This window comes from Aotus nancymaae, unplaced genomic scaffold (genome assembly GCF_030222135.1).
Source record: "Aotus nancymaae isolate 86718 unplaced genomic scaffold, 86718_ANA_hifiasm-v0.15.2.pri h1tg000007l, whole genome shotgun sequence".
Taxonomy (NCBI): domain Eukaryota; kingdom Metazoa; phylum Chordata; class Mammalia; order Primates; family Aotidae; genus Aotus; species Aotus nancymaae.
The window spans coordinates 1,142,973-1,154,571 of NW_026988418.1; positions in this window are offsets into that span (position 1 = coordinate 1,142,973).

The window sequence follows — 11,599 nt, forward strand, 5'->3', positions numbered from 1 at the left end:
CTTACTACTCAGCACCCCCTGCCCTCCCCCAGCAGGAGAGAGCTCAGAATGGAGCCCAGGACTCTGAGCTCAAGGCCTTGGAATTCCTCTATTCCCCTACTGCCTTCTTCAAGGGAACTATTAATTGTAATTTAAGCCTCCCAAGTTAAAAGCAGTGTGCAGATTTAAGGATTCTTTCATCCCAATTACACATCGTTTCTGGCTGCACTTTAGTGCCAGGCTTTTATCTGTTGTTCTGGGGAATCACTTATCGGCCAGAGTAGCGGGCTCCACGCAGATTGCTCCCTGATTATGTTTAATGGCAAATGGAGAGTTAACTCTCCTCCCTCCCCAGAGCTGTGTCGGCACTTTTCCCAGCCCAGCCGAAAGCAGCCCAGGGGAAAGGGAGGGCAGGGAATGGGGGAGCTGCAGGGACCTCCATGTCCTGGGACCATTTGTGCAGGGCTCTGAGGGGACCCGTGTGGCTCAGGGTGGCTAAGCGGGGGAGATGCTGCCCCCACCGGGTAAGCGACCTGAGTGCTCTGTCCCTTTGCTTATTCTACACATTCCACTGCCTTGGGAGTCTATTATGTGTTCATACCTTGGGCTGGCATCGTTTCCTCACTCACACTGGAGCATGCCTGGCAGTCAGGGCCACTGCATCAGTCTCATACACACTTGTACCCTCCAGGGTGAGCCCAGTGCTGGACTTGCACTGCCCCTCCCAACACACTCACAATCAACATCTCCATGTGCAGGATCACACTCAACTTGCACAGACTCTCTACTCTCACCTGCAAGCATACTCTCAGCTCAGTCCCAAACATGCACAGAGCTGGACCCTTCTCCACGATCAAACGGAGACTTTTCTGTCTGTCTGTCTTTGTCTTTTGCTCACAGAATTAGGCTGCCAGAGGAGCTTGTAGTGGATCTTGGAATGTCAGGTGATGAGATCACAGACTCAGGCCCCTGTGCCGTTTAGCCCCCAGTGTCACCCACTTCCACCGGGTCCCTGAGCCCCAGTGGGATTGTACCTCGTCACAGAGCTCGGGCTGGCTCAGTCCTTTGGATGCCACTCTGTAAATCTCAAACTTAACACTCTAAAGCAGAGCTCCTGGTCTCCCCCAAACCTGCTTCTCCTGCAATCCTCCCCCGTCTCAGCTCTTGGCAAGTCCTTGCTTCCATTGCTCAGGACAAAAAAACCCTGGAGTCATTCTTGACTCCTCTCTTTTTCTCACTTCCTACTGCTAGTCCATCAGCAGCTCATGCTGCCTGTATTTTAAATACATATTCCTAATCTGATCACTTCTCACCACACCCCCACTGCCACCACCTCGACCAACCCGACTCAGACCTGGTTTACTGTAGCAACCCCCAGACAGGCTTTCCTGTTCCTGACCATGTCCTTCTCTGCTCCTCTTGGAGAAATAGTTGAGGACCTTATAGGGGCTTGTGAGTCCCTATGTGATCTGCTCCTTTAATCCCACCCGCTCCTGTCTTCTCCTCCCCTATTTTCCCTCCTGCACTCGCCTCCAGCCACAGTGGCCTCCTGGCTGCACCCCTGCCTTAGAGTCTTTGCTCTTTCCCTGCCTGGAATGCTTTTTTCTACCAGATCTCTATTTGAATAACCCTCTTCCCCCTCCTTCAAGCCGGCTCCAATGTCACTTCTCAGTGAGATCACCTTAAATATCCTATTGAATCCTGCAGCCTGCTGCCCCTTCAGCCCCTGCCCTCCCAATCCCACTTACTCTGCTGTTTTTATTCTCTTTTTCAGCAGAACATATACCTTCTATCACAAGTTGGTTGCACCGGGAAACAGAGTCCGATAGAGACTTCGGTTTGCAGGAAGTTTACTGGGGAAGGCTCTTACATCAAGACCTTTAGGGAGTGGAGGAAGCAGAACCAGGCAGAGGGAAAAGTTGAATTGTGATGTTGTCACAACAAAGGCCTCAGCTGACCCCATGGGGATCTGTGAGCTGGGGTGGCTTTCAGAGTCCCTCCGCGTTAAGGTGAGGGGTCTGGGGCCCTTATAGCCCCTCATCTACCTAATATTGGGTGTGGGCTGCCCCCAGGGAAGGGGAGTGACCTTGGGGGAAGCAGCTGTCTGCTCTGAGGGCAATTCTGGGGAGGGACTCAGCTGAATGGCTTTGGCCACCAGTGCTCCCAGCAGCTGGGGGTGAGTGCATCTGTTCAGAAGTGGAGAACTGGTGCCACACCACAACAGCCACTCTGCCTTTTACTATACATAAAAGAGTCAATGTTAATATATACAATTTATCGTTTGTTGGCAGGGTGCAGTGGCTCATGCCTGTAATCTCAGCACTTTGGGAGGCCGAGGCGGGTGGATCACTTGAGGTCAGGAGTTCAAGATCAGCCTGACCGACATGGTGAAATTCCATCTCTACTAAAAATACAAAAAATTAGCCAGTCATGGGGTTGTGCGCCTGTAATCTCAGGTACTTGGGAGACTGAGGCGGGAGAGTTGCTTGAACCTGGGAGGTGGAGGTTGCAGTGAGCTGAGATCATGCCACTGCACTCCAGCCTGGGCAACAGTGAGACTGCCTCAAAAATAAATAAATAAAATTTACTGTTTGTCTATCTCTCTCTCTAGAAAAGAAGCCCCATGAGGGATGGGAATATCTGCGGGTATAGCTCCTTGATGTTTTCCAAGTGCCTGGAACAGTTTTGGCCCATAGTAGGCTCTCCATATATATTTGCTGAATGAATGAATGAACCTGCTAATTTCTCAATGTACTGCTTGTGTCTGCCATCAACCTTACTGGAATCTCAGTCCCAGTTTTGACACCAATCAGTTGTGCAAACTATGGGCAAGTTTTCTAACTTCTTGGAGCCTCTGCTTCTTCATCAGTAAAATGGAATAAGAGACATACCCATCTCACAGGGTTTTAGGAGGACGAAGTGAACTCATGCTTGTAAAGCACCTTGCAGGTGCTTGGGACAAAGCTGGTAGTCACTGAATGTTAACTTGTTAATGTTGCTAGTACCTTGGGCTCTCCTTATCAGCCTTGAAGACAAAGCCAAGACTCCAGCTGGGAAATGTTGACCTTCTAGGTGTACAGGGATAGGTGGAGTACAGAAGTCTGATCTGCAGAGGTCATTATTGGTTAATGAGGATAGAGATCTGCTTACAAGCCTCTGGCTGGAATCCTTGCCTTGGGACAGCTCAGCGTGTACCTGTGACTGTGCATGGGTCTGCACACATGATTGTACAGAGCTAATGCGAGCTACATTCAAAGCTGTGCATTCCTAAAAGATAACTGGTCCTAGGTATTAGGCCTATATAGGAAGCCAGCCATTAGCAGGGTCAAAAGAGTCATCTTTCCTTCCTGTCTTCTGCTCGCTCTTAACCTCCTGCATGGGCTTCTTCCCCATCGCTCCTCTGAATGAACTCACTTTCCAATATCCAGTGACTTCTTTATGGTCAAGTCCAGTGGTTGCTTACTTATCTCAGCAACAATACTGATCACCACTCTCCATCTTTACTTCCTTAATTTGGGCACAATGAATACCATGGTATGTCTCCCCAGCTTTCCTGCAAAGGGACCCATCAAGGCACTGTGTTCTTCCAGTCAATGAAAACATCTGTGGCCAACAACATTGTAAGTCTCTTCCCAAGAACTGCCTTTGGCCAAGTGGAACTGCCTCTCCCAAGTGTTATGCCACCTCTCAAGAGTTACACCGCTTCCCAAAGGTCGCAACACCTCCCTGGAGGTAGTTCCAATTCAGTAACTAACTGATAACTCTTGCTTCATTTCGGGACATCTCTAAAGGGGCATAGTTGCTCTAGCACTTCCCACCAGCCCTTGGTCAGCCCACATTTACCTCTGTTGGCAATACACCAAAGTTCAGCTTCTCTTTCTGGCTCGCCTGGCTTCCCTTCCTCTTCGCTGGTGTCGTGCCCGAAGTCACTCTCCAATAAGTCCCCTGCATGCAAATCTCCATCTTTGATCTATTTCTAGGGAACCTGACCTACTACTACAGTTGGTGCTAGAAGTGGTTCCTAGGAAACAGACTCTAAAATGGGATTTTGGAGCTGGATCATCCACCGGCCAGTTGGTAATAAGAACCCCATCACTGGTGGTGGGTGGAGGTACTGATAGCCCCTGACATGCTCTAGCGGTGCAATTGTTAAACTTTCCCTGATGGGGAAGTGGGATGGGATACTGGTGAAAGGGAAAGTACTAATGGGTGTAATCTCTCAGACAGTGGAGAGGCTCGGAGGAGTGATAATTATAAAGTCTATGGAATTAAATGATTGTTGCTGGGGGCAAGCAACGCATTGGAAAAAGACAATGAAATGCTGAGAGTGATTAATCACCAATTTAAGGTGAAGTGTGAAAGCTGGAGGGCCTCCTTGCCATCAGATGAAGAGACTGTCTCCCAAAGCTGGAAGGCAGAAAAAACTGAGGTTTGGCCCAGGAATGAATTGTAAGGGCAGCAGATTTCCAAAGAGAATTGAATTCTTGACATAGCAAGTCAGCTCTGTTTGATTGATCAGGGCTTGACTGGGGGCTCTGACACTTAGGACAGGGACATCTGGATGGATTCCCTTGAATGCCTTGAAACTCTAGGTCACCCTGAGCCCTCTGAAGCCACAGAGTGTCCTTTGCCTTCCTGTGAAAGGCTTGAGCTTCCCTGATGTGATGGTTAATACTGAGTGTCAACTTGATTGGATTGAAGGATACAAAGTATTGATCCTGGGTGTGCCTGTGAGGGTGTTGCCAAAGAAGATTAACATTTGAGTCAGTGGGAAAGGCAGACCCACCCTTAATTGGGTGGGCACCATCTAACAGCTGCCAGCAAATATAAAGCAGGCAGAAAAATGTGACAAGGAGAGACTGGCCTAGCCTCCTCGCCTATGTCTTTCTCTTGCTGGATGCTTCTTGCCCTAGAACACTGGACTCCAAGTTCTTCAGTTTTGGGACTCGGACCGGTTCTCCTTGCTCCTCAGCTTGCAGACAGATTATTGTGGGACCTTGTGACCATGTAAGTTAACACTTAATAAACATACATATATATATATATCTATATCTATCTATCTATCTATATATATCTATATATATATCTCCTATTGGTTCTGTCCCTCTAGAGAACCCTGACTAATGCAGATTTTGGTACCAGAAGTAGTTTTAGAGGAACAGAATATTAAGGATGGAGTTTTTTCATTGGTTTTGGGGTTTCTGGAGTGGCTGGCTAATATAATTCAACCCCCAAATGCTAACGACTCTACTTCAAATCGTATGGCGTACACTGATAGTCCTTGGTGTGAACTGTTTAAAGAGTTATGTAAAATAAATGCATTTGACACTCCTCATTTGCCGCTTGTGAGAGGCAAGGAGCTCAGTGACTCTGTACATAATACCTTTCACCATATGTGCAGAACCAAAGAATATGATGAAGCTGGTTGGTTGCTCCTAAGTTCAGTAGACAAAGTTATGAAAGAAAATAGTGAACTCAGGAATTCTGTCTCCTGGCTTCAAAAGCAGATACTGAGCCTCAAATCTGCTAAGACTGCCCTGAGTGAGAGAGTCCTATCTCCTGTAGAAAAAGAGCTGAAATTTTGGAAAAACAGGCACAAGCTCTTATCATGGGAACGGCTCACCTACAATGAAAGATGCGTGCACAGCCTCTCCAGGTGCCTACTGGTAAAGTGAGGGCATGATTGGAAGAGAATGGGAACCTGCAACTTGGAATGGGATGTGTGGGAGGACCTGATGAAGCTGGAGACACTGAGTTTGTAAACTCTGATGAACCTTTTTAGCCAGAAGGAACAGCTTCACCATCTCCAGTAGTGGCCACATCCCCTCCCCGACCCATGCTGCTATCAGCCTTTCCACCTTTGCCTGAGGAGATAAACCCTGTGCTGCCTGAGGCAACAGTGATGGCCTCCCCTGAGGCAGTTGCCAGGCAAATAATGTTGATTCTCCTCAGGAGCCACCCCCAACACCCCTGTTTGCTTCTAGACCTATAACTAGGTTAAAGTCCCGGCGGGCCCCTGGAGGTGAGGTTGAGAGTGTGACCCATAAGGAGGGGCACTACACTGGAAAAGAACTGTTTGAGTTCTCTAATTTATATAAACAGCAATCTGGAGAACAGGCATGGGAATAGATGTTAAGGGTATGTGATAATGATGGAAGAAACGTAGAGTTGGATCAGGCTGAATTTATTGATCTGGGCCCACTAAGTAGGGACTCTGCATATAATGTTGCAGCTTGAGGAGTTAAAAAGGGTTGTAATAGTTTATTTGCTTGGTTAACTGAAATATGGATTAAAAGATGTCCCACTGTTAATGAGCTGGAAATGCCTGATCTTCCTTGGTTTAATGTAGAGGAAGGGATCCAAAGGCTTAGAGAGATTAGGATGGTGGAGTGGATTAGTCACTTTAAACCTATTCATCTCAGCTGGGAGAGTCCAGAAGACATACTCTTGACCAATGCCTTGTGAAATAGATTTGTGAGGGCAGCACCTGAATCTTTGAAGAGCCCTGTAATTACGCTTATCTACATGTCAGATCTAACGGTAGGAACCACAGTCACTCAACTAAAAAATTTAAATTCAATGGGAATAATTGGATCCTGAGGTGGCAGGGGCCAAGTGGCAGTGCTCAACCATCAAAGGCAAGGTGGCCGTAGCTACCACAATGGGCAGCAGAGGCAAAGCAACAATCAGAGTGGTCTAACTTATGTAGAGCTCTGGCATTGGCTAATTATTGGTGGTGTTCCTATAAGTGAAATTGATAGGAAGCCTATTGCATTTCTACTTAATTTATACAAGCAGAAAACTTCTAGGTTGAATGGACAAAAGACTAATTTGGATTACAAAAACAGAGAATCATGGCCCCTCAATCAATTTCCAGACTTGAAACCCTGAAATAAAGGGGAGGCAGACCCAGAAGCTCTTAAATAAAGGGGAGGCAGGGTCCTCTTGAGGAAGGACCCCACTACATTACTGACAATTTATGCAGTGAATCTTTCTCCCATCCTTCCCCAAGGAAACCTCCAGCCTATTACCAGGGTAACTGTGCATTGGGGAAAGGGAAATGATCAGACATTTCAGGGACTACAGGACACTGACTCTGAGCTGACATTGATTCCAGGGGACCCAAAACATCACTGTGGTCCTCCCGTTAAAGTAGGGGCTTATGGAGGTCAAGTAATAATAGAGTTTTAGCTCAGGTCCAACTTACAGTGGGTCCAGTGGGTCCCCAGAATCATCCTGTGGTCATTTCCCCAGTGCCAGAATGCATAATTGGCACAGACATACTTAGCAACTGGTAGACTCCCCACGTTGGCTTCCTGACTGGTAGGGTGAGGACTATTATGGTGGGAAAGGCCAAATGGAAGCCATTAGAGCAGCCTCTACCTTGAAAAATAGTAAATAAAAAACAATATTACACCCTTGGAGGGATTGCAGAGAGTAGTGCCACCATCAAGGACTTGAAAGACACAGGGGTGGGGATTCCCACTACATCCCCATTCAATTCTTCCATTTGACCTATGCAGAAGACAGCTGGATCTTGGAGAATGACAGTGGATTATCATAAGCTTAACCAAGTGGTGACTTCAATTGCAGCTGCTGTACCAGATGTGGTTTCATTGCTTGAGCAAGTTAACACATCTCCTGATGCCTGGTATGCAGCCATTGACTTGGCAAATGCCTTTTTCTCCATTCCTGTCCATAAGGCCCACCAGAAGCAATTTGCCTTCAGCTGGCAAGGCCAGCAATACATCTTCACTGTCTTACCTCAGGGGTATACCAACTCTCTGGCTTTGTGTCATAATCTTATTCAGAGAGGTCTTGATTGTTTTTTGCTTCTGCAAGATAACACACTGGTCGATTACACTGATGACATTATGCTGATTGGATCCAGTGAGCAATACGTAGCAAACACACTGGACTTATTGGTGAGACATTTGTATGCCACAGGATGGGAAATAAATCTGACTAAAATTCAGGGATCTTCTACCTCAGTAAAATTTCTAGGGGTCCAGTGGTATGGAGCCTGTTGAGATATTCCTTCTAAGGTGAAGGATAAGTTGCTGCATTTGGCCCCTCCTACAACCAAGAAAGAGGCACGCCTAGTGGGGCTATTTGGATTTTGGAGGCAATGCATTCTTCATTTGGGTATGTTACTCTGGCCTATTTATTGAGTGACCTGAAAGACTGCCAGTTTTGAGTGGGGAGCAGAATAGGAGAAGGCTCTGCAATAGGTCCAGGCTGCTGTGCAAGCTGCTCTGCCATTTGGGCCATAGGACCCAGGAGATCCAATGGTGCTTGAGGTGTCTGGCAGATAGGTACGCTGTGTGGAGGCTTTGGCAGGCCCCCATAGGTGAATCACAGCGGAGGCCTCTAGGATTTTGGAGCAAGGCTCTGCCATCTTCTGGTGGTAACTATTGTCCTTTTGAGAAATAGCTCTTGGCCTATTACTGGGCTTTGTTGGAGACTGAACATTTGACTTTGGGTTATCAAGTCATCATAGGACCTGAACTGCCTATTATGAACTGAGTGCTTTCTGACCCATGTAGCCATAAAGTGGGTCGTGCACAGCAACATTCCATAATCAAATGGAAGTGGTATATATGTGATCAGGCTCAAGCAGGTCCTGAAGACAATTAAGTTACATGAGGAAGTGGCTCAAAGGCCCATAGTTTTCACTCCTGCAACCCTGCCTTCTCTTCCCTAGCCTGCACTGATGGCCTCATGGGGAGTTCCCTATGATCACTTGACAGAGGAAGGGAAGGCTAGGGCTGGTTCACAGATGGTTTTGCACAATATGCAGGCACCACCCAAAAGTGGACAGAGGAAGAGAAGACTAGAGACTGGTTCACACGTAACTCTCCACGATACGCAGGCACCACCTGAAAGTGGACAGCTGCAGCACTATAACTCCTTTCTAGACATCCCTGAAGGACAGCGGTGAAGGGAAATCTTCCCAGTAGGCAGAACTTCCAGCATGTACCTGTTGTGCAGTTTGCATGGAAGGAGAAATGGCCAGATGGGCAATTATATGCTGATTCATGGAGACTGTAGCCAATGGTTTGGCTGGATGGTCAGAGACTTGGAAGAAGCATGCTTGGAAAATTGGTGACAAAGAAATTTGGGGAAGAGGTATGTGGATGGACCTCTCTGAGTGGTGAAAAACTATGAAAATATGTATATCCCACGTGAGTGCTCACTAATGGGTGACCTCAGAGGAGGGGGATTTTGATAATCAAGTGGATAGGATGACCCATTCTGTGGACACCACTCAGCCTCTTTGCCCAGTCACCCCTGTCATCACCCAATGGGCCCATGAACAAAGTGGCCATGGTGACAGGGATGGAGGTTACTTGTGGGCTCATCAACATGGACTTCCACTCATCAAGGCTGACCTGGCTACAGCCACGGCTGAGTGCCCAATTTGCCAGCAGCAGAGACCAACACTGAGCTCTCGATATGGCACCATTCCTTGGGGTGATCAGCCAGCCACCTGGTGGCAGGTTGATTATATGGGACCTCTTCCATCACGGAAAGGGCAGAGGTTTGTCCTCACTGGCATAGACACTTACTCCAGATATAGGTTTGCCTATCCTGCATGCAATGCTTTTGTCAAGACTACCATCCGTGGACTCATGGAATGCCTTATCCACCAGGTGGATTTCCACACAGCATTGCCTCCGACCAAGGCACTCACATCACAGCTAAAGAAGTGTGGCAGTGGGCTCATGCTCATGGCATTCACTGGTCTTACCATGTTCCCCATCATCCTGAAGCATCTGGATTGATAGAACGGTGGAATGGCCTTTTGGAGTCACAATTACAATGCTAACTAGGTGACAATACTTTGCAGGGTGTGGCAAAGTTCTCCAGAAGGCCATGTATGCTCTGAATCAGTGTCCAATATATGGTACTATTTCTCTCATAGCCAGGATTCACGGGTCCAGGAATCAAGGGGTGAAGTGGAAGTGGCACCACTCAGCATCACCCCTAGTGGTCCACTAGCAAGATTTTAGCTTCCTGTTCTGTGACATTACGTTCTGCTGGCCTAGAGGTCCTAGTTTCAGAGGGAGGAACACTGCCACCAGGAGACACAACGATCCCATTAAACTGGAAGTTAAGATTGGCCCCTGGACACTTTGGGCTCCTCCTACCTTGAAGTCAACAGGCTAAGAGGGGAATTACAGTGTTGACTGGGATGACTGATCCAGACTATCAAGATGAAATCAGTTTACTACTCCACAGTGGAGGTAAGGAAGAGCATGCATGGAATACAGGAGATCCATTAGTGCATCTCTTAGTATTACCATGCCCTGTGATTAAGATCAATGGGAAACTACAGCAGCCCAATCCAGGCAGGACTACAAATGGCCCAGACCCTTCAGGAATGAAGGTTTAGGTCACTCCACCAGGAAAAAAACCCCGTGACCTGCCGAGGTGCTTGCTGAAGGCAAAGGGAATACAGAATGGGGAGTAGAAGAAGGGAGTCACCAATACCAGCTATGACCACGTGACCAGCTACAGAAACGAGGACTATAATTGTCGTGAATATTTCCTCCTTCTTTTGTTAAAAACATGTTTGTGCATGTATACACTTGTGCTAAGAAAATATCTTCATTTTATTTCCTTTATCATGTGACATAAGATTTACTGACTTCATATCAGCATTTAAGTACTGTTAACTTTATGTAATAGTATTTGGGAACTGGTGTGTTTCTGGTTGTGTGAAGGATAGTTGTATTATGCTAGGCATAACTATGACTTTATACTTATCATTATTTGAAGATTGTGTATGATCTCAGGAGATGTGTTGGTTCTAGTTGACAAGGGGTGGACTTGTGACGGTCAATACTGAGTGTCAACTTAATTGAAGGATAGAAAGTAATGATCCTGGGTGTATCTGTGAGTGTTGCCAAAGGAGATGAACATTTGAGTCAGTGGGCGGGGAAACACAGAACCTCCCTTAATTGGGTGGGCGCCATCTAATCAGCTGCCAGTGAATAGAAAGCAGGCAGAAAACATGAAAAGGAAAGACTGGCCCAGCCTCCCAGCCTACATCTTTCTCCCATGCTGGATGCTTCCTGCCCTAGAACATTGGACTCCAAGTTCAGTTTTGGGACTTGGACTGGTTCTTCTTGCTGCTCAGCTTGCGGACAGCCTATTGTGGGACCTTGTGATCATGTAAGTTAATACTTAAAAAACTCTTCTATCTATCTATCTATCTATCTATCAATCAATCATCTGTCTATCTATCTATCTGTCTGTCTGTCTGTCTCTCTGTCTCCTATTAGTTCTGTCCCTCTAGAGAACCCTAATACACCCGGGCTTGAGGATGATGCAACGGCCTCTACCTTACAAGATGCCCTGCGTCATGCACCCTCCCTCAATTCCTGCCCCAGCGTGGTCTCCCACCTGCCCTTCCAGTAACCAGACCAGTAACTTGGGTTAAGCTGCAACATAACGTGGCTGCTGAGGGAAGAAGTCGCTGTGGGACGCAGCCAGTGAATACCAGCAGGAGCCGGGAGTTTAACTTTGTTTCTCTCTTGCATCATTGACAGGCTTGCCACCTCTGGTCTCCACGTTGCTGTTATAGGGATCTTTTCAAACAGATATCTCACCACAT